This window comes from Pipra filicauda, unplaced genomic scaffold (genome assembly GCF_003945595.2).
Source record: "Pipra filicauda isolate LSUMZ 115617 unplaced genomic scaffold, ASM394559v2 scaffold112_size3218982_pilon, whole genome shotgun sequence".
Lineage (NCBI taxonomy): Eukaryota > Metazoa > Chordata > Aves > Passeriformes > Pipridae > Pipra > Pipra filicauda.
This window is the reverse complement of record NW_024103574.1, coordinates 2,672,777-2,699,085: the sequence shown is the minus strand read 5'-3', so window position 1 is coordinate 2,699,085 and position 26,309 is coordinate 2,672,777. Positions and strand designations below refer to the sequence as shown.

Here is a 26,309-nt window from a genome sequence, read left to right as displayed (position 1 = left end):
TCATTTTTTAAATTCTCCCCATGCGTTCATATAAACTGGGCAAGGAAGAAAGGGAGAGCTCCTAAAAGTAAATAATTTCTTTAAAGAAATTATTTGGTGTATGTTTACACCAAATTTTAAAGCGTCTTGGTATATGCCAAACAGATTTTTATTATACTTCTGTACATTTTAAGCTAACAAAAGCTGGAAGGCTCAAAATAAAGAAAAATACTCTTTCCTGGTCAAAGCACTTTTTTTAATGTCTCAATTCGAGAGACTTTAAACTCCAGAAATCAGTCCTTTAAAATGTCCCCACAATTTGTACACCCCAAAGTTTGTTGTCTCCATGGCATTTGTCAGTTTCAAACAGTTTAGTCTCTGCCCATTGAATAATTAAAAGCATCAGTAAAAAAAAGAGGGAGCTCATGAACATCGGCCTTAACAGGTGCTGTCATGCTGTAGAAGCATAATCTTCCTCTCGCTACAAAATAGGTTGACTCCACTTTTGTTTCACCTCCCTTCCACATTTCAACTGAAGCAGAATAATGTCTAGACAAGGAAAGCAGAAGTCTTTCCTTGAGCTTCAAATTTCAGGTCACACTTGCAAAATTCGGTTTGGAGGGGTTTTTTTGAGGGGTAAGGTCAGGTATGTGCATACAGACACATGTACACTTGCCTTTTGCTACTGTACTTTGTTTTAAAAATATCAAGCCTGCCCTACTGAGCAACCCCCCATGCCCATCCAGTGTGTCAACCCATGGCTTACACTGTTATTTCTAGAATTTTGGGCCCTATGCAAAGCAAGACATATAAGGCCATATCCAACTCAAAACTTGCTCTCCTTACTTCCACAGGCCAAGCTGTATTTTATTTCTTTCTGGAAGAGCTGCAGGTTAGACAGCAGATGAGATGAGAGAGAAAACAAAACTATGCAGCATTTCAGACTTGCCTCCCCTATCATTGCACTCTCCACTGTCTCTCCAGTTTTCACCCATTTCATGTTCCTTGTCATTTTTCATATGCTTGGGTGTGGTTTTTTTCTGTCTCAGTCTGTAGAATGGGACTTCTCTATATAATTCCACAGACATCCATGTGAATAATTCCCTGTGCACAGTGGATAAGCTGTGGTTTTGGTAGAAAGGTGCACGATGGCACACGAAAGTGTGCCAGCACTGTGCCAATCCCTGGCAAGCACAGCCCGTACAGGCCCCCTGAACTGCTCAGGAGCAGCACTGCCAGTGCCAGCCCCAGAGTGCCCGCATGGCAGCTCGGCGCAGGGAGCTGGGGCAGCAGAGGGAAATCACTGGGGGCGGGTGAATTGTAGCAAATTCTCTTGACTGCAGAACAAAAATTACCTGCAGTGGGAGGCCTGAGACACATCACTAGCTCTGCTGAGATACAGCTCAGCACTGCCATGCAGGCTGCAGCTGACTCACTTTGCTTTGCCTGGCTAAAACACGGGCTTGCCCCAGACAGCCTCTCCGCAGGCACTGATCGGGAACGCGAGTGGTAAAAAAGTCATAGGAGTGTACAGGCTGAACTAACTGGCCCATAAATGGACAAAACCGAGGTGAAACAATCACCACAGTCTTATGCCCTTGGCCTCCTGCTGTCCTAAGACCCCAGGAGGCCACAGAGCTGAATTAGTGCAGCTGAGGCAAGTGACCGGCTGTGACCCAGATCGTGTATTACACACCCACAGCAGCCCCGGCGCTCAGCGCTGCTCCCTGCTCTGACTTCTGCACGTCTGAACATCAGGGTGATCCACAGCTATTCCTTCATGGCAAGTTCTGCTTGGGCTGTACTAAAACAGAGGTCAAAAATGGGATTCTGAGGACATGTTTAACACGACATAGAAGTTATAGGCAGACTCAGGTCTAGAAAAAAATGCTTGACATCTGCTGCAAAATAGCATTAATTGGGTATTACTTTAAATGATGAATTCTGGCCCATTCCCATGTGAACAGCTGGCAAACCTACTATTACAATCAGGTTGGATTTGGCAGGTTAGGGATGTTGGGATATTTTGATCAAGATATTTTGTTATAATTAGAGTCTATTAAGACTTTTTTATCAGTTTAATAAGACTTTTGTTTGTTGTCTGCATGAATTATACTGATTGTTTCAGGTCCCCCTGAATAGTACTGCTATAGAATATAAAACAATGGCATTAGAGGCAAAAAAGTCCCCAAATATGTCAATAAAGCCTTTTAAAAATGCAAGTTTAATTTCCACTCTTTGTGATCATTTAAGTGATGAAACACATTTGTCTACAGCATTCTTGTTTATTCAGATGGTTGATTGCTACATGATCACGATTCCTTTTGTTTTCCTCACTCAGCATATGTTCCATGCCTTGTAAACTGCATACCTGTGAGCAGCATCCCATGTTGTTCAGATTAGAGATTCGTACATACTGTGCTCTTTTTCTGAACAGATTTGCCTGGAACTCTTTCAGGCTGACATTAACAAGATAAGGCAATATGCAATAGAGACATGCTATACTACTTAGAATCATCTTGGAGCTTAAATGTGCGCAAGTCTGGTTTTGCTTTTTTTTAATTTAGTGTGGGCCTGCACCTATCCATGATGTTAGGGATGGTTAGTGATTTTTTACTCACAAATTTTAAACAAAGTTTTCCCTTGTTTTTTCCCATGCCAAAGAAAGTAAAATCCATTGTCTTGGCATACAGAGGGAAAAACTTGGTTCAGCAGTTACTAAATTATAATACTGCAAATATACTGCAGTTCTTGGTGGTTCCTTGTATGCATAGCTGTGGGATAGAATCAGAAAATTTAGGGTTAAATGTTTCCAAAACGTGACAAAAAATAGCTCACTTTATATGTTCAGTGCTTATACAGAAAAATCAAGAGAAACTATTTGCACCATTGGCAGTAGAATTTATTCTTATCTATAATATTCCAGAAAATACAGAATTAAAAATCAGAGCAAGCTTGGCTTTGATCACAAACCCTTTGGGGCAAATACTGCCTTTTCAGAGTACCCAAGAACACACTGAACTCAAGTTGTAGCTCCAATTTTTAGGCACAAAGAGAAATAAGACAACAATGCCTATTACGTGATACCCAGTGGTGTCTTTGCTGATACCTTGAATATGGACTACATATTGCTTGAATCCCTTAGAATAGCTGAAACACCAAGATACCTATTTTCACTGGCCTGTTATGCATGTGATTTATATTTTTAAGATCCTTACTTCGACAATTGCAATTTGTCACTGTGTAAAATACAGGAAATGTCACTTATTTAAAAAGGCTACATTTAACACACATAGAAACTGCATTCAAATGCAAGTAAGATTGTGACAAGCCATGAAATGTGTAAAATTACAAATAATGCAAAATGAGCTTTTTAGTCAGAGAAATTAAAGGTTTCGAAGTGCATGAAACCTTTGCCTCCTTCCCTTGTAACACAGCAGTATAGAACTGGTGGCAGGCTGAACAGCTGGCAGTTTGCTATGCCATCAGTAAAGACACAAATGTTTCTTTTTACTCTCTCTCTCTCTGTGGAAAATTATCTTCAATTTTATAATAATACAGCGCAAGCACCAAGTTTATTCTTAGCAGAATATCTCTTCAGTCATGTTGTGAAAGTAATTGTAACAAAGGGAATCTGTAAAAGTCTCACGAATAAGAATAATATCTTACTTTTACGCAGATCATTTTGGCCAGAAGGGTTCTGTTCACTCTTGCAAACCATTGCCAGGATCCTGTATTCAGACTTGCAAGGCAGCGCTCAGTGCTTGGCTGTGCCTGTATGTCCAGACTTTTGAGGAAACAAAAAAAAAAAAAAAAGTTAGAGGAGCAAAGATGAAAACAAACAAGTCCTAAGGTAATGAACACGTGAAGAACAAGGCAAATGGGGGTGTCTGCACACACACATGGGTATGCACCCAATCTCCTGTGCAACCAGCATCATCCTGGGGGGAAAGAGAGCCTTTCTGTTGATAAAAACGTATATCTTTTTCCATTATGGCTTTTATAATTTATTCAATTTTCTGGTTGGAAATAAATGGTTTGGCCACAATAAACTGTCAAGAGAAGTAGCATCTGTTATGGAAGGCAAATTGGCAAGGACTACATTAAAGTGGGACTTGAATAATGGCTGTTTTCCTCAAAATTTAGACTATTTCCAATTTTTTTATAACTACAGATGTAATTAAATAATTCATATAAATTCAGGCCACACACTGGTTTTATTCCTGGGTTTGGACTTCAGCTATAAACAGTTATATCTGAACATACATTCCGATGAGAATTAGGTCTAAATTGCACTCTCCAAAATTCTCCCCCAAACTAGTGAGGACTCAGGGATTTATTTGCCTCAATTTTATATTTGTTTTTCACCCTAATAAATTCTGTGGAATTGTTTCAGAGTTATCCTTATATCCTTACAAAGAAAACCCTTATACAAAGTTTACTCACAGATAGCAGCTTACTTTCTTGTTCTAAATTTACTTGTCACATTGCCCTAGTATTCATAGTCCTGTTTCTGTTCCTAATTTTCACCAGAAGTATATCAGCCAAAAATATGATAAATACACATGCATGTGCTGTATTTCTCTTGATTGTTCCATGGAAAAGTACTTTATGCTGTAATAAAAACAAGTGCATATATAGTAGGAAGCATTAAAATGTAAGATCAATCACTATATTTTGAAGAAGCACTTCCCATTTCATCCTGTGTGGGCCCATACCTATTCTAATAACCAAGACATCAGGACAGTGACTCCTGTTGTGTATATTCCTGATATTGACACCTTTATTGCAGCAGTACAGTGCAAGCAACATAGGTAGCAATATAAATTTTTTTTTATACATTCTATTAATATATGAAAATGTTAAGCATGCATTTAATCCAGAATCCTTTAAAAGAGTTGAGAGGACACTAGGAGGAATATGTGCTCATCACTGTACAAGTTTCTAATTCCTGCTCAAGATTCTGGTGCAAGCAGCAACCCCGGCATTGATGCTCAAGACTTTGGTTTCTGTTACCAAAATTCAAAGATGAAATCACAGTCACAGTACATATGTACACTGGTGGAAATAATCTATAGTTAAGTACTGTAAAAACTGCTCTTGTCCTTCTCTTAGCTGTTCTCTTGGCCTCCTCCTCTACCCATTTTATAAACTTCAAACAGTGAATCTATTTTTCTTTTGTTATATTACAAGTGTTTTTAATTTAGCTCGTCGTATGATTACCCAGGGGAGCTGCCATCTTCCTCAAGTGAGATTTTCATCCAAGGGAACCTTACCATTTGCTAAAGTGTAATTCAGATTTTTTGTCTTAAGTGAGCAAGTTGATGCTGCTTCTAGTAAACCAAGACATAGCAGTGTCAATCAGTGCACTCTGCAGCTTTGCAAGAGGTTTTCCCCACCACAATTTGTTGGTCAGTAAGCAGGAAGCATAAAAAAATTTATCAACCAACACATTTTGGTAGTTAAAGAAAGCCAAGGTTAACCAGGTCATATTCATTCTTCCCCATGAACAACTCAAAGTAGGTAGGGCACACTGGGCAGTGGGCTCACATCTGAGGGCAGAGCCATGTAAACCTGTCCCTCCAGCACTGCCTGCAAGAGAGGCTGGAGCTGGGTGGCTGTCTCAGATTCAGGGGGACTCCAGGAATGACTCTGCCATCAGCAGAGACATGGGAGCTATTCACCACCATTACTTGGAGGAACACTGTTGAGATTTGATTTTAACATGTGAAATTGCCCCTGACTGATGGAGCAGTAAGCACCTCCTGCTTTGGCATCTCTGATCCAAAACTTTTTGGACATTTTTGTCTTGCATAAATTTTGAAACTACCAAGTTTCATTCTAATTTGAACCTGAGGTACTACCAAATTATAATTGTTTTTCTATGGAAGGATGTTTTAGTTTCAGGCACAGGGTAGGAGCAGGGAGGAAACAGTCAATTGCTGCAACAAAAGAGCACAGGAACTGCTTGTGTTTTCTGACTTTTTGCCTCTTACTGCCATATATACTCATCTCCACGTCTCACCTGAGCAGACCACCTTTTTTAATAAGGATTATGTGCAGAGTTTATTCCAGTGCCAGACTAATACAGAGTTTACACTCAGTGTTGAAAGGCACAGGTTTCCATTTTGCATGTAATTAGCTTAGGGAAATAAAGCAGAAGAGTCAGCAATGTCCTACAATGCCTGCGAGGGGACACTTGCCCAGCCTGGCTACAAACCCTGTCACGTTCAAGGCACATCCAGCCAAGACTGTTGCAAGTGTTACCAGCAAAACAAGGGCTGGCAAACCACACTCAAAGCTCGCTGCAGTTCACTGATGCACAAGGCAGAGAGGAGACCATATAAACAGCTCCTGAAAACTGTGCCACTGAGCCACCAGGAAAGACAGCTTCTTCCAAGAACAGGATCTGCCACGGCAGTACTGTTTCATCAGGAACATGGCTAGAGGCCGGGGAAGAGAGAAGGGGCGGGCAGCTGGCACAGGGCATCACTCCAACTTCCTGCTCGCTTGGCTTCAGAAAGGCATAGGAAGAGGGAAGGTGGTCCTAGTCAAACAGGGTCCTCCAAGGGCTGATTCCTAAGTATTCGCCTGCCAAGAGAGCAGCACAGCATTTATAAAAGCAAAGCTGCCAACAGGGTAGGCAATGTGCAAGAGCCTCAAGAGCCTTGAGGTGCACCCAGGCCAGGAAGGGGGACTGCCCCAGCCCCTCTCCCCCAGCTCCTGCCACACTGCCAGGCAGGGCCCCTGCCTGGTACACCTGAGAATCGTAACACCACAAACAAAAGCCATGACAAGATGTTTCAGTTCTGGCAGGGGCAGTCCTGCTACTCTCCCCCAGTAAAGTCTGTGAGAAGACTCAGAGACCCAACACAATCTTTCAGGAGCAACCCCAGTGCCCTGTGTCGGGGAGGTAGTGGCTGTGCTGCTGGGCACAGCCCAGCTTCTGGGGGAAACATAGAGCAAGGGTCTCAGGGACAGTGACTGCTAAAGAGCCCACGGCATTGTCTGAGAGTGCAGGACTGTTAAACATAACAGTATCCAGGAGAAATTTCAATTTGGATAAACTAAATTATTGCTGGATTTAGAGTCAGATACAGAATTATTTTTTCTTTCTCTGACAAATTGTTCTGTGATATTTCTGAACTGCTGTGGCCCAGACCAGAAGTGGGTGAAATGACTTCTGCCTTGGTAGGGAAAGTGTTTTTTTCATTCTCCATCTTTTATCTCTTTTCTTTTTTTTTTTTTTTTAATTCACAGAGCAGCTAAAATTGAAATGTAGAAGTTGATATAATACCTATTAACTCTATTTTGTATACAATTAAAGCAATAATGTGTAAGACTGAAGTGCTGTTATGGTATCCTTGACTATTTCTAACAGTACTTATAACGGGGTGACCATCAGCTCAGTCTGGGATGAGTAGATCTATTATAAATCTATTATATTCTAAAAGAAACAGCAGAGAGGTTATCTCCAGATGGAAACCTGTGTTTCTCTTCTTCAAGGATTTTTCTCTTCATTATTGTTTCTTTTCTTGTAGATTTGCCACTGTAACCCTTGGCCTTCGATGGAACACATTGAGCATGTAACATAAAGGGTATGATTCTATTTATTTTTGAAAACAGTAAGCTATGTCCTTACTGGAAGGATACTATGAAATTTCTAGATACTATGTTATTAAAAACATTTTAAAAGTATGTGCTTAATTTCTTTATAAAAAACAAAATCAGGTAAAAGTATTAGAATAGCAAAGTGCTGTGCATCAAGGTTCTAATTGTGACCTGCAAAAAGCAGTTAATTTGCTTTACTTTGTGATTTTCTTTTAGGATATGTAGACAGTTGTTAAATTGAATAAGCCTTTTCAGATACAGTTTACACATTGCACCAAAGTCTACAAAAAAAAAGAAAGTGTTTCACTAGACATACCCATACAAACAGAAGAATATTAAAGAAAACCTGAAACTTTAATTAAACATTTGTAAAGTTTTTGAATTTCTCCTATGAACACCTCCATGGAAGAAAAAGAAAAAACATTTGATGCAAGAATACTAAATTACAGAATACTCTGTTCTCTGATGGAAAGCAAGAGAGTAATTGCCTGAGTTGTGCTTCTTACTGCCTCCTATATCATTGATTCCTTTTGGCACTTTCTATCTAGAACACAATTAAGTTGTTCAATCTTCATCATCATGCTACCTGCCAAGCTTTGTACTGCCTGAATTGCACAACTTTATTTGGAAAGAATTAAAAATTATGTACTAGAAAGGGTGAAAGTGTTTGATGCTCAGGTTTCAGAGTAAGTGGCTGTTCTCAGTCATCTATCAGAGTATAAAGAACACATTATTGTTGCATGTGCTGTGTATAAGAACTCATGAAAACTGTGTGAGAGGCAAAACAAGAAGTGTAGATCATGATTTTTTTGCTTTTAAAGTCTCTGCTCATGTTTAGATAAATTTTTCATTATCATGACATCAGCCATCCAATTCTTCCCTTAGTCTTCAGATAGTTATTAAGACAGAAGTCAGTGCATGGGAGGTGGAACAGTCCTAGCTCCTTTATTTCATAAAATCTTGGAGATATCAAAGCCAACAGGAGATTTTAGCCATGTCTGTTCTAAAAATTACTCAAAATTAGGTTACTTGCACTCCCAGTAGATGAAGTCATTGCTCACCAATGGAGGTACATGGACACTAACAAACAGGCACTCCTCTAACAGAGAGCAGATAAGCCAGTGATATAAAACACTGGCTAGGATTTACAGCATTTCCTGCTACCCTGATCCTCCTGCATGAGTTGTGAGATGAGAAGAACTCTGCAATTCAATTTTAAGAAAAGAGCAGTATGCCTGAGAAATAATCAAGAAGTTTCTGGACAAGCATAAGTAGGAAATCTCTAAGTAACATGTACTGTGAGCACGCCCCTGGCTAGAGGGGCCACTGTCGGGACTTTATTCCCACAGATAATTACAGAAGGTGCAGTGTAAAGTAACAAAAATATGCTTTTAATTGATCATGATTAGAGGAGGAATCCAAGCTGCAGCAGAAGTAATGACAGCAACAGTGTGAGCATTGCAGTAAAGAGGAAGTATTGCTACAAGGCTGACAGAGAACTGAGACCAGCATTTACCAGTTTCCCAACTAAAACTGCTGATCTAATGATCTAAGACAGTATCCTAAAAATCCTACCCATTTAAATCCCTAGAACATCAGCACTACAACAACAGTACTATTAACCTTTTGCTTAAAGGTTAATACCTATATATACATATACATATATAAATATACATATATCTCCATTATAAAAGCTTGTATTAATAAGCAGATTTTTAGGGTATTTCTTAAGGTTTTTAGCATAGTACTGATCATCACATTATTGAGGAGGGGTATGACAGAAAGGAGAATTTTTCTAGCTCGCTTATCATGAATCCATATGAATTATAATTTACAACCAGTCAAGGAACATGTTTAAGTAAGAGCTACCTTTCATCAAGGATAGATATGACTATCAAATTCCTCCATTTACTCACAGTTAAAACTACAGGAACAGCATCTAAATAAAGGTACTTGGTGTTCTAGACCAACCCAAGGAATGAAGGCAGCTTTAAGTGCTCTGTAGACTGTATTCAGATCACACTTTGCAATTTCTGAATATCCTCATAACTCCAAAAAGCCACAGCTAAAAGCCAAAATGCCTCATTTGGAGGATCACTTTCTATGTTCCCAAAAACACAGATTGTAAAATTTAATGTGAGAACTGAAGTGTGCTTGTACAGCATTGAGAAAGCACATCTTCTCACAACGAACTAGCTTTCACATGGTAAAACCATCTTTTTTCTTTCCTTTTCCCTCTCCCACATCTTTTTTTTTTTTTTTACAGTGAAAGGAGAGCTGAAATTGCTTGCACTCACTTTGCACAACTTCATTCTGCACTAAATCCCAACACTTGTGTTTGGCAAGACCTTCCTGCACCGAGAACAGGCACCTAAATGGCAGCAAACACTTTTCCAAAGGTGTTCCAGCTTCCCACTCCGTGCCAGACCCACCTTCCCCAAACAACAGGGCCCACGATGTTTGGAAGGACGAAGAACACACTCAGCCCTGCAGCAATGGGGTGCTTCTACCAGCCGGGATTTAGGAGCAGGGCTGGCGAGGGAGGCAGTGCTGCTGCTGACTCAGCACTTGCCGGTGCCATAGGTCGCTCCAGCGCAGAAGCCGGCGGTGACCACAGGCGGCAGAGTTAGGATCGGGCAGAGGAAGAATGAGGGTCATTAAAACACTTGCGGGAAAAAAAAAAAATAATTCAGCCTGGCAAGTTTGGAAACCGCTGTAGTAAGTAGAAAATCATAAAATATACCTTATTGTAAAATATATCTTTCTGGAGTTTTCCTTTTATAGCAAGCTTTATTTTTTGAAAATTGATATTCGGTTTTATGAGGTATTTACAGCTCTTACGAGCACAGCGATTCCTGCTTTCCTTACCGTTTTGATGCTATAACTTGACGAACACCTTTGGATGTGCTGATCTTTATTATCAACTGCAGCTACATTAAAAACTTAGAGGAAAAAGATGTTGGCTCACCTGTTTGTAAGAGCTGCACACAAACTCTAATCACAATAATTAGGAGGCTAGAAATATTTACCATTGCCAAGACAAAAAGAAAAAAAAATAAATTGCCAAATCAGGGACTCTCATTTTTATTATTTATTTATTGTAAAACAGCTGAGGTGATTCTACTCGACAGACACCAAACTCCATACCCATGAAGCCAATTAACATAGTCACTGTTTGTTCATTACTCAAACCTGTGCCCTCCGATTTACACTAACCATATGCTGGGCTTATTTTGCACAGCATAAAATGCCAGAGAAAGGTGCCAGATCACTAATACATAAAAATTACAGATACTGCAGTGGCTCAGCTGACAGACAGGACTGCTTCCAGGACAGAGCTCTGGACCAGTCTGTCACAAAATTCACCCTGCCCATATGAATCCGTTAAATCATTTTTTCCCAGGCTGAAATTAGATTTGAGCAATGTGAGGGGGCAGAAGGGGAAGGATTTTCCATGATAACTGATTTTGGTGGTGACTGTGCAGAATTGTAGAGGAGGTATTGAAGAGATTAAAAGAGACCACTGTAACAATCTGAAGAGGGGGGGTGTGTGGAAACATGCATCTATCACAGAAATAATTCTTAATCATAAGACATAAAATAGTTTTCCACACCAATCCTCTACTCTGTACCACAAACCCACAGTAAATAACATCAGAGGCATATGATTACGTCTACACAGCAAGGCATTGCAGAGGTGCTGCTGAGTCTCAGTCTGGCAAGAGAAGTCCAGGTTTCCCCCAGAGCTGAAGGGGGAAATCATCTCCCTGTTTTAAGACCCTTAGACACTGTGATGCACGGGGAACCTCACCAGTGTCAATAAGGACATGCATAATTTCATGGCTGATACAGAAGGCAGCAGTGAGACCTTTTAGTGTCTGGAGGAAGGAACGTGTCTTCCCTATTTAACCTCTTGGTGGCTTACAGGAACTCTCTCCATGATAAGGAAAAGTAGGCAAGAACATGCCAGCCACTCATAGAGTGTCGCAGTCTGAATGAATGCCCAGCCTCAACCCCACCAGGACACAGCCTGCTCTGTAAGAGCAGGAATTCAGGTGTGTAGCCTCCTTTATCTTCATTATGCCATAACACAATCACATGGAGCTGTAAAGGAAGATCCTCCTGCCGAGACCAATCACAGATACAAGCATAGCTGTCTACAGAAATTAGCAAAGCAAACAGATAACAGTCTTACTGAGGCTTGTGACCGCTATTATATTTGGCTGCCATAGATTTCCTGGTGGAAATCACACAGTAAGTTAAAGAGAAGAAAAAAACCTATTGCACCTTCCCTGTCGGTGAGCCATGTGCAATCCAGCCTGTAAATAGCTGAGCTAATTCACAGCTGTCATATTTATAAATGCCACCAAAGTGCCAAAGGGAATGCAGAAATCTGGAGCCATGCATTGTCCCTGATTGACAAGAACAACACTACCAACCCCTGCTCCTCTTCTGCCAAAGGCCACAGGGCTAATACAGCTGATAAGTGTAATTCAGAAGGCCAACTGTCAAAGCAGATGAAGTGCATGTTTTCTTCCCAGCCTTGTAATGCAAATCAGTACATCCTGTCGAAAAATGACAATTTCAGGTTTCCTTCTTGTACCTGAATGAAAAAGGTGCCGGTTCTTAAGACTTGCAAAGTCATCTTCTCTTTATGCACAGGCCAGGGAGGGCAGCTAGCTACACTATGAGCCTTGCAAACATGCTCCATGCCAGACCAAAAGTACACAGGCAGAGGTTGCATCAGACACAGTTGTGATGTGCAGTCGTGTCCACTGGGAACTGCACAAATAGCATAAGTTCCTTTCGTGAATTTCAGAGAAAAATGAAAAAACCCTGCTTGTTACTAATTGGGAAAGTAATAAGATTGTACTCTGAAGAAAAAAAAACCACGTATTTTTGCATTTTGCGACCTTGTCAAAAAGCCAATGTCATCTGCTTTAGTGCACACACAAAAATATTCCTCATGTCTTGCCCCTGGCATGAGAATCTCATCGCTTCAGAAAATATATTTAACATTATAGGAGTTTAAGCCTCTGCTGAAACCTTTTAAAAATGTCACATACAGCTCTTCAAAGCTCCAATCCCAGAGCCTTCCTGAGGATAATGGAGAAGTTAAATCAACTTTACTCTGGGATTACCTTGCCCCTCCAAGTCTTCCCTTGGCCAGAAGTAATTTATTAGAAGATTACCTCCATTAAAAACAATTCTCTATCCTCCTTGGAAGCATTTCCTTCCAAAGAGTAAAGAGCTTATGCTAGACTTGGAAAAGCTGGTTAATCAGAAGGACATCTCTGTTAATTTCTCTAATGTTCTTTGCAAAGTGCTGGCATTGCAGACAGTCTGCTCAGGTGTGTGGCCAACCATCCTGTCCATTTTTCCTCCATTTATTACAGACACAAATTCAGCCTCCACCAAAGCTGTGCACATCACACTGCTTTTAATAATGTCTCTGACATGTGAGTGGTAGGTGAGCTATCTCATTAACAGCAACTGCTTTCAGCCTGTGTATTAGTGATTTACAGTACAATGGCTGGAGCTCTCTTTGCATAGCTGTGTAGCACAGTCAATAATACAACATAGAAAAATGCTAATGAATTTGTAAAGTATGGTAGCAGACAGGATCAATGACATATTTATTATCTTAAAAAATAGATTAATCTGGCCTTGCTAGAACAGGATAAAATGTGGTTCTGCCAGTAGAAACATGTGAAATCTCTACCTCTTACCATATGATATAGAGTAAGCAAAAAGACTTAAATACCAAGTTTTCTGTTCCAAGAAAACTGTTTCACAGAATGCATATTTGAGTCCTTTGAAAGGGCGGAGATACATTTCTAGCTGTTTAAGTTAGATCTGTTTCTTGCTCAAGAACAATAAAATGTGAAAACAGCACTGGCCTTAGCTCAAAGGGAAGCTTGCCAAGGAAAGGTTTGTCAGGCACATACGTAGCTGTTCTCTGTTTCTAGGTACCCTGTGAACTCCACTGCTGCTCTGGTCAGTGGGCTCTCCAGGCTGCACTGCCTCTGGTAGCTGGAGAGCAACCCCTGCACATGGGTAGAAAGGGGATACCCCCATACCCAGTGGGAGAAGGATCAGGCTCCCTGCACAAACCCCACAGCTCCCCACAAACCCTTACTCCAACAAGAACCCTTAGACAATGAGAAGTCAGCTGAGAATGTAAAATTTAAGATGGTAATTCAAATAATTTGATGGTAAGCACACTGGATTTTAGCTGCATTGCTTTAAAAAAATAAACAAATAGAAAGGGATCATAAAAGTGCAACTTCACATTTCACATGCAGAAGTAGAGCCGGTTTTCACCAATGATGCACTGACATAAGGAGCACTAAAATAGAGGTTTTCCTCTTTTTTGACATCCCTTCTGCTATTTGGTGGTATGAGCTGTATCAGTGCAAAATCTCTCTGGCATTTCAGATGCACATTCTACCTGCCCTCCTCTCTCCCCACCCTCTCAATACCCTGTCATTTACAAAAGGAAGGATTCTGATTAATGAGTTCTTCCTGCCAAAAAGATAGCCTTACAAGCAGCAGAACAAAAATAAGTTAGATTGTATGGAGCCCTTAAATATAATCTTTCTGCACAAAATCTCCAATTAGTAGCCAGGCATACTTGCTTATGAGTCACTAATGAATACTTCTATATGCCGAACATTCATATCTTTCTGTTGGTGACACCGCCTCCAAGGTTGACCCCCTGTCATCACATCAAAAGGATCAAGGTTTTAAATGAAGTATTAGCAATTTCTTAAACAGCTTTTTTTAACAGCAGGGAAAAACTATTGAACCATGACTGTTCAGCCATAGACAACTATTGAAATCCCACCACATCATCTCCTCCATCCTTCAGCAGCTGAAGGCAGGAATGCCACGTGTTTCACCATATATAGCATTCCTGTATTCGAGTGCAGGAATTTTTTGTTATTTAGACCACGCAGTAAAGCCTCTGTGGGCAGTTTCCTGCACTCATGTGGAGGTTTGCAGTTACAAACAGCAGAAAAGCAAAGTTCTGTAAAACAGCATCAGGAGGAACTCACCTGTAATTTACTTTGTCTTCTAAAATGGAGTTTGATTCCACCAGGTAAACAAAGAGAAACTTAAGTGGTATGTCCTTTATTCTGCTATTCTTTTTACTAGCCCTAAAACTGCCTTTTTAATTATCTATATAATTATTCTGTGTTTTAAAGTGAGGTAGTTACCAAATTGGGGCAAATCACATTTTTTTTAAAACTTACTGAAGCATACTGATAGCAAATGCAAATGCTGATAGCATTTGGTTCTTGGACCACATCACTACCAACAATACCACTACCTTGGACCACATCACTACCAACAATACCACAGGAGTAGTAAACAAGGGGTTTAAGCATTTTCAAGTGGTGAAGCAGTTTCCTTCTGCTCTCAGCCCTTCCCTGCACAACCAGGATAAACCTTCCCTTTTCCCCACCCCCAAAGGCAGCAGTATCAGCACTACTCATCTGACTTGCCTTCCTCCCCCGAGCCCTCTGCACCCACAATATGTTTGCTACTGCTTGATATCAGATATGCTTAATATCACCAAATCACAGAATCATAGAATATGCTGAGTTGAAAGGAACTCACTCCCAGGTTTGGTATATCAGGGCTGGCCATGCCATGATCCCTAGTTCTGGTGCTGAACACAATTCCTATTCCCTCCACAAAGCTTCCAGGTTTAAGTCCAACACAGCAGCAGCTGTGACATGACAAGGTGGCCTCTCCTGGAGACATAAGCCACTGTTCACCTTCCCCTTCAGTGAATCAGAGGATTTTACTGCAATCTGGTTCACCCAAAAATGAAGCACTAAGATTCAGATACATTCAGCTGCCCTCACTGCCCTCACTGCCTAATAAATGAATGCTGTCAAAAGAAATCCAGTTCTTGTTATTTTGAGGCTTGCATAGGGTCATTGTATGATGATTGTTCTGGGGGGGGGCAGGGGGGGAAGCAATTTTTGTGGAAGCTTGCTCCTTTTATATATAAGAAGCCTTGTAAGGCTCAGGATGTTAAAAAAAAAAAAAAAAAAAAAAAAAAAAAAAAAGAAGAATGTGTAGAAGAGACTCACATACACTATTTTAGGCTGGAGGAAATACTTTACAGTGAGAAACCTGGACGGCTCAATCTGTTTATCTTATCAAGAAGAAGATTGAGTGGTGAGTTGATTACAACAGATATGCACCTTGTGGGGAGAAAATACCAGGCACTAAAGGAACATTTAATCTAGCAGAAAAAAGTGTAACAAGAAGCAAAGGCCAAAAGCTGAAGGCAGATTAATTCAAACTAAAAATTAAGAACATATTTTTAATTACTAATTCAGTGAGCTATTGAGCCCAACATCAAACAGAGAGTAACTGAACAGTGTAACAGAAAGAAAAGGTTTGACTGGACAATCTCAAGATCCTTTCGGCCCTGCACTCTGAATTTCAGCGTGGGGTAGGAAACTGGGAAGCATTCCAGTTTAAGAAAGTGCAATTTATACTTCTTGTCAAAATCAGACAGCTTCACTTGCCCATGCTTGATTCCTTTCTTCCACTGGTCAGTGAAGGGGATATTGTAAATTTTGTTAATTAAGAATATTTCCACAGCTAAATCGTTCATGTATTTCAATGCATATTTGTACTGTAACTCACATCCAGAAGTCACATCCAGATAACATGTTGATAAGTACCGGGAAGTACAATTCTCTTAATATACTTGGTTAGGGAATATTTTATATATATATATATATATATATATATAAGTATTTCATAGTACCAGAAGAATAAAGGTGGAGAACTAGAACTGGAACCAGACAAAGGAAGGTTTTAAAAAGTCTTTAGACATGACAACTCAAAGGGGCAAGCAGAGAGGCAATATTCACCTCTGGAAAAGTCTGAGATGCACCCCCCGCTCCCACAGGGATCCAGCCCACCTCGCATTGTGGACACAACACCTTGGCTGGGGTGGGCAGGGAGTCTTACACTGCCCAGTGTCACACAGACATGCCAAGGGAGCCTGATCTCAGCCAGGTCAACAGAGCTGTAGCTTGGGGATCTCTTACTTGTTTCACTGGCCATTTCTTCATCAGGCAATTGGACGAGAGTGCTGGAGAAAATATTTTGCTTATGTGAAAGCAATATTTTTGTGCATTTTAAGTTTCAAATTGCTATAACTGCTGGAAAACCAACACCGAAAGCCTGCACAGAAATTGACTGCTTTCCTATAGCAATCCCTGTTGTGCTATGGGAGCTATAAAGCTACCAATATTTACCCTGGGGTTTATTCTTCTATTTACTGTAGATTTGAGTTAAAGCTATTGGTCTGGTAACCCTCATACCAGCTAGTATGATCTCAATAAACGCTGTATGTTTCTTTAAAACACACACGTGCTACAAAGAATGCAAAGAGTATCATAGGAACTACTACTTTTTAATTAGAAATTGCATTTAATTGAATAAAATGTAATAAATTAAATTCAGCTCAATTTTAACAACAAAATCCAATGGACATTAGTACTATTACATTCATGTAAAGGATTATAGGATTTCACCCAGTAAAGCATGAAAAAGTCCTAGTACTTACTAAAGAAACAAGGAAAGTATCTACACTGTGATCATCCATCACTTCCCCATCAAACCAAACAGCTGGTTTAGATACTAGCTGCAACTTCGCCCAATTGGATGACCTGGTGGGTGAAGAAGCATGGTTCTTGGGAACAAAAGACTGCAATCTCCCACCTCCGTGTTAGGATTCCTGATCATTCTAAAGAAGTAAATTGCATACCATACACCAAAAATACATATTGGGTCACTACTGCAGGTGTCAGCCAGAAAGCTTCAGGAATCACCAGAAAACATTTGATCAACACTGGAGATTGCTCCTGGTGAGAACCAAATTATAAGGTATATGATTATCTTAGACAAAAAACCACAAACAGTGTAGGTATTGCATAATAGCCTATGCAGTGTGAAGATCTCTTAAGTGTTTGAGTTTTTAGTATCTATAGTAAATGCTGTTTACTAATCAGCTGAAACAATGATTTGAAATTCCTATGGACAAAAGTCCTTTGAGGTCACACAGGACCAGGGAGCCTGCACTGATGGGCTACCTCAACTGAAAGACACCCACAGAAGAAGAGAAGCTTCTACACCCACTCTGTAACACATCAAAAAATTCACCTGCAAAGCCAGATTTAAAGTAAAAATAAAATCAGGCATTTAAGCAATTAAGCAGGTATGGGATAAACACACAGAGTAGGCTAAAACAGAGCAACCCATTCCCATGGCCGCTGTGTTACGGGAGCTCAACTTGTCTGCAATACCATCTTATGCATTTAACAGAAAAATCATGAGATAGTTAAGGGAAGTCCAGCAATGAAGCAGGTGTAGGATCACAGGCAGAGAAACCAGCAGGTCTCAGTACAGAGCTGGCCAGGGAAGTGGAGGATTTTTCTATTCTACAGGGTTGGTCTCGGTTGACAAGATAGGCGAAAGGGTGAGACAAGTAAAGGTTGCGTCAATGATAAATTATCCACAAAAAAATCATTACGAGCTTTCAGATATGCAAAACATAGGTAGAAGTCTGGCATAATGAATTCCAGCATTACTCAGTTCAATTCCATCTGTAGTTCTGCCTATCATCTGATTTCCATAGGATAGAAAATATCAGAGAAAATAGACCTAAAAGCAAAAAAAAAAAAAAAAAAGATAGAATAAACTGCCTTTGGCTGATGAAGAGCAAATGCAGGAAGTGAATAGCAGTACCTTGGGATGGGGAAGCTCCCAGGGACCTGAGCATCATTCAGAAGTGCTTTTCAGGGTAACAGTTCACATGAAAGATGGATATTAATCATGGACTCAGAACGCAGCATGACAAAAGATCGTGAAGCTGCAAAAGAAGAGTTTTAGGGTGGGTAGCTTTTGCCAATGAAAACAGTTATGCCACGTGGGTGCTGCCCACAGCCCAGAGGTAGGGGAGGTGGGATGGAGTGGGGCACACAGGGACCCTGCAGGAGGAGGGGCAAATGATGGGGACCAGGACAGTTTCTTGCAGCCTTGCCTGATGTGATTTATAACTTCTGCTGGGGCACTGTTGCTCCCAGGGAGTGGACGGAAAGCAACACATAAGCAGGCTAGTGCTCAAGTATGTGGAATCATTCTCTTAACTATCACTTAGGTGACTTCCTAATCACTGCATAAGCAGCTGTGTCTTATCAGACCACTATTCTGAAAGGAGTTTTCTCTATCTCCTCGCAACTTCAATTTAATTTGGCAAAAAAACTCCATAACGCTGAAGGCTTGATAGTCATTGCAAAAACAATTGCTTTTTTGCCCATCTATACTTTTAACTGATGGGTAAGGTTGAGTCAGACTTACAACTGAGATACTTGGTCATGCAATTAATGACGAAATTACCTGACACGTGTGTCAGTAGTGCAGCATGGTTCCTAGGGAGGATGACAGGAGTTCTACTTTTGACTTTATTGGCAGCAGAGCCAGCCTAATGGTGAGCAATTCAGAGTTTTCTACCTTAAGGCTTTTTTAATGCCATGAATAGCATGCTGTATCCTTGGTAGCATATCTTTGAGGCTATCTGTTGGCAGGGCTTAATTATCCAGTATCAGTTTTCAACTACAAGCATATGAATTCTGACATGGCTGTTAGATGTCTAACAGCTCTTTACCCAAAATGTACGTGCATTCTCTGGAGTCCTTAGGCACAATTTTTCTTCTCCATCACAGCAAAATGTGACCTCTTTACTGGCATTAGCAGTGACATTGTAATTCATAAACTATCCTTAGTTAGGGCTGAAAGGCACTGTAATGATGAGAAATACTTCCCTGAAAAAACAGATTCTGCTTGCTGAGGCATTGCCTGACAGCTTCAACACTCAAGAATCAAAATGCTAAAGATAATCTAAGTCAAAGAAAGTTTATGGTTATAATGTATAGCCTGGTATATACAGAGAGAAGTCATCGTCTTAAGTGTAAAAAGAGAAGAGAACTGTGACTTAGACTACATTTTCTTTAAGTCTTTTCATGCATCTTATTATATCTCTCCTGCAACTACAGTGACAGAAGACTACTTTAGAGAAAGGCTTCTCCCTGTCTGCAGTCCTGGACCTCACAGCAAATCCCAGTGTTCCCAAAGCCAGCACTCTCCTTTGCTTGCGATTGGAAAACTAGTATTGGTAGTTTCCTCCATTGGCTATGGAGAAAACTGTTCTTTTAGAGAATAGCTTCCTAATTCTATTAGATTTCCATTATGTTTTCATTTTAAAATGTCCAAATGATAAACTCATAAAAATACATAATGAAAATAGTCAGACCACTAACTACAGTCAAATGCAATGCCACTATAATAAAACTTGCAGGTGCTTCTGTAATCAGCAAATCAACACAATTCACATTAAACCAGGAAGAAGGGATTCTTTGAAATGTTTTACTCCTGCTTCCAAATATTTAGAAAATGTGGGTTTAATGTAGCAAATTATGATTCTTTATGTTGGTTTTTTCCTGAACTGGATGCTGTGACAGCAGTCTGCATTTCATAAGGCATGGCTTCTAACTAGCAAAATCTATTCTCAACAGGAAATATGCTCCACTTAGTCCAAATGTTCTGAGGACGTGAAACATATTTGTATAAACACACTGTATTGTAATTGAGAGACTTGCTAGTGCTTGGGATTTAGACAGCACTTTACAGCTTCAAGGTGCTGCACAAACATTTAACTTATTTATTAATTAAATTTTCTAACTAGGGACATAACCTAGATTTAGTTAGAAGAAAGCTGTGGATGAGAGGAGGCTGGGTAAACAAGTTTATCATATTTATGTAAAAGACCATACGGAGTCCTCTTAGAAGTCCTTCTTCACTAAAATAAAAAGGTAAAACATCTCAAAAGCTTCTAATCCTCGTTGGGGAAATTAATGGGCAGCTCTATGAAGGCCAGCTTGGACCACCAGGCTGAGGGTTTCGAAGGTATTTGTCACTGGTCTCCCCAGGTTCTCAGAGAGAAGAAAAGATGCTTTCCATTGAATTCAGTGGAACCTCAAATATTTTTAAAAACTTCTTCCTGTCACTCAGCCATGTCCTTCCCTAGTCCATAAACTACAGCACTGTGAACCAGCAGCCTCAGAAGTCCTGCTGTGGCTTCTGGGTTTTATCACCATGCTAGGTTATCTTTTCAAAGCCTCAGTAGTAGTGATCTAGGTTTATAAAAATATTTAAATTTTTAATTCCTATTAGCTGCTTAACATTCAGTGACATCAACAGCCTCACTGTCCATCTCCAGAAGGGTTTTTGGTAAGAACCGTTTACTTCACAACTGATTCTTGCCCAAATTCTAAAACTGCTCTGAGTCAAACATGGTATAGCTAAAATCATCTGTCCTCTATGAGTTTATGTTCTGAAAACAGAGGAGAGTAAAACTCTCTCATCTGATATAGAAGTGTTTCTGCAACTTATTACTCTTTCATTGGCACATAGTAAATTGAGCTCTGGCAATAGCAATACTACTGGGAAATAAAGATAATTAAGAAACATAAAGCATGCCACTCTTCTTGAACCCAGTTGGAATCTTGGTTTTCTGTGTCTCATTGTAGGATTATGAGCCTAGTTTTAAGTTTGTATTCTCATAATTTTACATAATTGACCATTTGCAATCTTTTATAATCTAAAATGTCTAATAACTATGCACAGAAAGTGAGCCCTTTCTATAATATTTATAAATATTTCATATGAACTGGAGTTAATACAATTTATTTATAATGCATGGGAGTCTGCAGTGGATTTATAAAAATAATGTGTGTTAACATGCAGTCATGATTTAATAATCAGAGACTAATTTCTAAAATACATACGGAGAGTGGCTGGTTCCAGTAATTTGCAATAGGATTGAGAAATGCAGATATAGACAGATGATTGATGTATGTTAACATACCATGCAGGGTGGAGCAAAGATGACATTAACACAAACTTCATCCTATTTATCCCTTAATATTTTCAGTATCCACCAGGACAAAACTAGAATAGCTTCTCCAGAAATCCCCAGGCTGCTGGATTAATTCCATACGGTTGCTAACAACTGTTGTGGTAGAGGATGACATCACATATATTATGTAACCACGGTGCAATAACACCATCCAAGGATTCCCACCTTCTCAGGAAGCTGCCAAGAAGCCATAAAGCTACATGAACCACTAACCAGCTATTAACTAAATGATTCAAAACTGTTAAAAGCGAAGAGAAGTTCTCTATCTGTTCGACGGTGAATGTATCTCTCATCTGATACACCGAGGTTGCTTAAGCAATTCCCACAACACTTTAAAGATCTACACAGCAGATGGGAGCGAAGAAGCCTATCTGCAGGAGAAAACTGGTGAAGTTATTGCATTGACTGGAGAACATGCACACAGCTGAAATGGACCTTCTGTTTTTGATCTGTGGTGAATAAAAGGATACAGAAATGAGCAAGCGGATGCATCTGATGGTGATAATAAGACCACAGCTGCAGTGAGACAACCACACACAAGTCATCCTAGAGAGCCCCGTGGTAAGGAAATAGACTTTCCATATTAGTGTCATTTTTGACACATATCTCAATTAATTTCCCATGCTCTTTTAGCAGCCTGGGTATGAAAGACAACAGAACAGCAATTGTTCGTGCTGCTAGATGCTCATTTCTTCATTTGAGGGAGGGAAGAGGACCTTGACACCCACAATTAGCCCATGAGACCTCTACTTCAGTCATGCACACACTTCCTCCCCGCAGTTCCAGCTGCACATTGTTTATTATTCATTATGACACTAATCACACTTTCTATGATGGTCCAGTGACAAAATTACTCTGGATGTACTTTTTTTCACTAGTCAGCATCAATAAACTGTGAAATGGATTAGAAAACAATGTTTCTAATTGTTTTCTTTTCAAATAAATTTCATGTTATTTATGTTAAGAAGTGCCTATCTTTTGACTCTCAGGTTGCTGGGCTGAGCAAAACAGGGCCTTAAAACAAAATTTAAAAAAAAAAAAAAACAACAAAAACATAACAAAAACTAGTTCAGATTCCTATTTTAAATAGAGTTTTTTAATAAGAACCTGAATGGAGTAAGCAGCTGTTTTAGGGTAGCTGGACCAAGTTTCTTGGAAGTAAATGAGTGCTCAGGCAACAACTTATGACATGACACAGCTCTAAATATTTAAATTTCAGATTGTAAAAGACTTTGTGTTATCTGTTTGGTAAGATAACCTACATATTTATTTACATGAGAATGCAATTAGAAAAACAAAAGAACCCTTAAGAATTAATATGAAATTATTCCCCTAAGTAAAGTTACTTACAGGTTTTAACATCTGCAGTTATAAGCTGTACTGCCTTGACTCTCCTAAGAGTATTTATCACACCCTTCCTGCTGGTTCCTGCGACCCGATTTGCCTGCTGGTGGTGCCCATTATGGAATGGTCTAGTAGGATCACTAGAGACTCCAATCAGAGCAGCACATTTATATTTCCTGTAAAAATATCATTCAGATCCATGCCAATAAATATCTACAAATAAAAAATAATACGACTGTATAAAATTATATTTTTTTAAAAGTTGCAATATGTACTAGTCAAGTGCACAATGTTTCTCATTCTGGATATTATCTGTGATTTCAGCCATCAGGTGAGAAATATGAAAAATGAGAACAAATATTTTTGTTTATAGTCTTGCATAAGTGATATGACTATGTTCTTTGTGCTCTACTGCTTCAACCTCCAATTGTATGTTCCCCATATAATTTTAATTACCATTTTTCTGTTTAGGAAAAAATACAGAGGGGCACTGCAAACTGGAAAGTCAGAAAGATATACATGGCCACTACTTCCCGATACAGCTTTAGCTGATGTTGATTCTGATCTGCATGAAATGCTGGGCAGGACTGGAAACTGGTGGCCAGATTCCTCAGTGGGGCAGATGCTAATGTCAGAACATGCTCTCCCAGCTCTCAGTCTCTGAGAACCCAGCCCCAGATCTGCAAACAAAGCTGCTGAAATCAAAGAGCCAAAGAGGGTAGCTGGTCCAAAGGACACGACAGGCATCTCTGAAAGAGCCAAATCTGAACCCCGCACCCACCGAAAGCAGCTATAGCTTTAGCATCAACTACAATATGGATGCTAGATGCATCCTCTTGGCATTTAACTTCTGATTTCAGAAAATTTTCTTTCTAATCCCTTTTATGTGTTTGTCCATAAAAGTCTTAAAAAATTAATTCTGTTAAAATATTTGATTTCAGAGATCCCTTGTACTTTCTCTTTTATCAGCAGACCATATCCATTGCCCATGAGCTTTTCACTCTTAACAAACACCTGGATCAGCTTGATCCAGTTTTGCTTTTCTGGAATTACTTGCCTATTGTTCACAGTTCTTTTTAAGATCTATGTTATAAGAGAAACCTCCAGGTTCACATCTTTTTCTCTCTGTACATGCCTTTTTGGAGCATAACACAGTGAGTTCCCATCCTCTTAGGTCCTGAAATCAGTCCTTGGACCCCTCCAAATGTCCAAATGCAGGGGAGCGCATGTCTGATGTTTAATAGAATGCCTTTTCAGAACATATATAAAGGAAATGGGGAACAAGGGATTAGGAAAAGAAATGCTTACCCTCAGGAACCTTACTCTTAAAAGCCCTGAAGAAACAGACCTCTGAAAACAAACAAAAGAAATCTCCAGAGACACGCTGCCCTGCAGTCTGAGCTCACAAGCCTGACAGGGGTCCACCTTATAGATGGGTCTGATCTCCTTCTGCCTTCTCTCTCTTATTCGTGCCAATTGTCAAACTCATGCAGTCACTGCCCTGTGGCCTTCCCCACCCCACTGTTCCTGCTCAGAAAGACAACCCTGCCCCGAAGGAGGAGGCACTGCTGAGAGCCCCAGACTATTCTCCCTCCCTCTCCAGCCACAGATGCCTTGGGCCCAGGGGCAGCCCCACTAGCTCTCCTCAGCCTCTTAGCTGTGCTTTCAGACACAGCACACACCACCACTAGAGAACTGATGCATCCATATGGTATAATTTCACCTGGGAGGAGCATTTTCCCTCCTGCTCTTTTTTTTTCCCCTCAGGTGGAAGCCCTACCAATGCATGGAAAGCAGAGCTCCCCAAGATGTCTGAGAAGCTGCAGCAGCCTGAGTAATCATTGTTCAAGGTGAAGTGCCAGAGCCCTACTCAGGTAATCTAGCACACTCTTAATGCCAGAGAATACAATCATAACAATGTATATGAGAATAAATTTGTAAATATTACTGATCAAACTTCAGATCAATAGATGTTTTACATACCAGAGTAAACATATAAACTTCAGTGCCATCTTCAGCTTTTAATCATTTAATTCATTTGTTCATTCGTCTTTCTATAATCTGATCTATTGGTCTGGTTCTTCAACATAAAAACCATTATTGCAGCAAATGTCGCCATTTTAATTTGTAACCGGTGCCCCAGACACATCCCATAAAATATTATTTTAATTCCTTAAAAAGAGAAGGGGAATTTTTCATTAATTAATTACACAGTCTTGCACAATAAATATAGTAATAAATGTTGTGCAATGTAGGTGAACTTTAAAATATAAATAAATGGTGTTGGCTATAGGAATGTGAATTTCCTGATATTTATGTTTAGTTGGTACACAAGTCTGCTAGAGAAAGAAAACAACTAGCATCATCTTGGCCCTGACATCCTCTCTCCAATACTGCGAGGCTGAAGGAGTTGTACGTTTGTGTAAAAAAGAGGATAAGGAAATAAAGCCAGGACCTCTCCCAAATGTGGTTTAGCAGAAACAGTGCCCAAGAGATCACTCACCTGGAGCCAACCTCTAAGCCATAAGGCTCCCAGCTGGATTCTCACTAACTCAGATCTCGTACACACAATGAATCCTTGTCGATCTAATCCCCTCAGACTAGCGAGCCCAGGTAACTTGCTCAGACCAAGTGCCTACTTTTCTATCTTTGAAGCACTGTGGGGAAATTCCTACTCTGTTACACAACAGTTGGACTTTTTTTGGCAGAAAGGCCTGCAGTATGCCAGAAAGACATTTTTAAAAAAAATCTAAAGCATTCACATTATGCAAAACATTGCAAGGACACAGTGTCACCATTTGAATTCACTTTACCACTTCAAATATTCAGAGTGGACAAAACAACAAAAATAATTCCAGATAAAGCAAAAGGAGTTCTGCTAACTCTAGCAACTATGTAAAACTTTTTCACAAGTTTGCATTTTGCTTACAGCAGATGCATACTCAACGATTATTCATACATACGTCACACCCCAAAACTCTTGAGGTTAACATAGAGGCTTCTGGATTAAACTCTTGAGGTTAACATAGAGGCTTCTGGATTAGTCGGCAGTGGCTTGCTCTATGGCTGGGCTTTACGCTAATCTTTATCACTTCTAAAAAGCTAATCAGCAGTGTACTGTCCACAGGGTCAGTGGGAGGCACTCCACCTGGAACTGCTCCTGGAGACCCCAGACACATTTTTCCATTTCTCTTCAGGCCTTGGCACCTCCCTGGGTCTGCACAAGCCCACTGCAGAATGGCTGGCCAGCGTGGATGGGAAGGACACATTAAGGCTCAATTTCGCACACACTTGCATTTATGAGCTGAGTCAAGAACTCGTGTTCTTTTTAGCAGTAAAATACTCCTAGTATTAAAATAATTCT

At 40.0% G+C, this 26,309-nt stretch overlaps 2 long non-coding RNA genes across 3 annotated transcripts; one reads left to right on the top strand and one right to left on the bottom strand.

The window, feature by feature from the left end:
* Nucleotides 1-1,709: 1,709 nt before the first annotated feature.
* Nucleotides 1,710-21,749, bottom strand: LOC120323652. 2 transcript variants are annotated; one of them, XR_005564324.1, is made up of 3 exons: nt 21,551-21,749; nt 3,649-3,766; nt 1,710-1,783 (listed from the first exon to the last, which is right to left on the bottom strand). It is a non-coding gene; the product is annotated as an uncharacterized LOC120323652 (long non-coding RNA). The 2 variants fall into 2 exon arrangements; XR_005564323.1 differs by lacking the exons at nt 1,710-1,783; nt 3,649-3,766 and adding exons at nt 18,211-18,288; nt 18,373-18,496.
* A 51-nt stretch (nt 21,750-21,800) lies between these two features.
* LOC113999424 lies at nt 21,801-26,309 on the top strand. Its single transcript, XR_005564322.1, has 3 exons — nt 21,801-22,162; nt 24,713-24,819; nt 26,073-26,309. It is a non-coding gene; the product is annotated as an uncharacterized LOC113999424 (long non-coding RNA).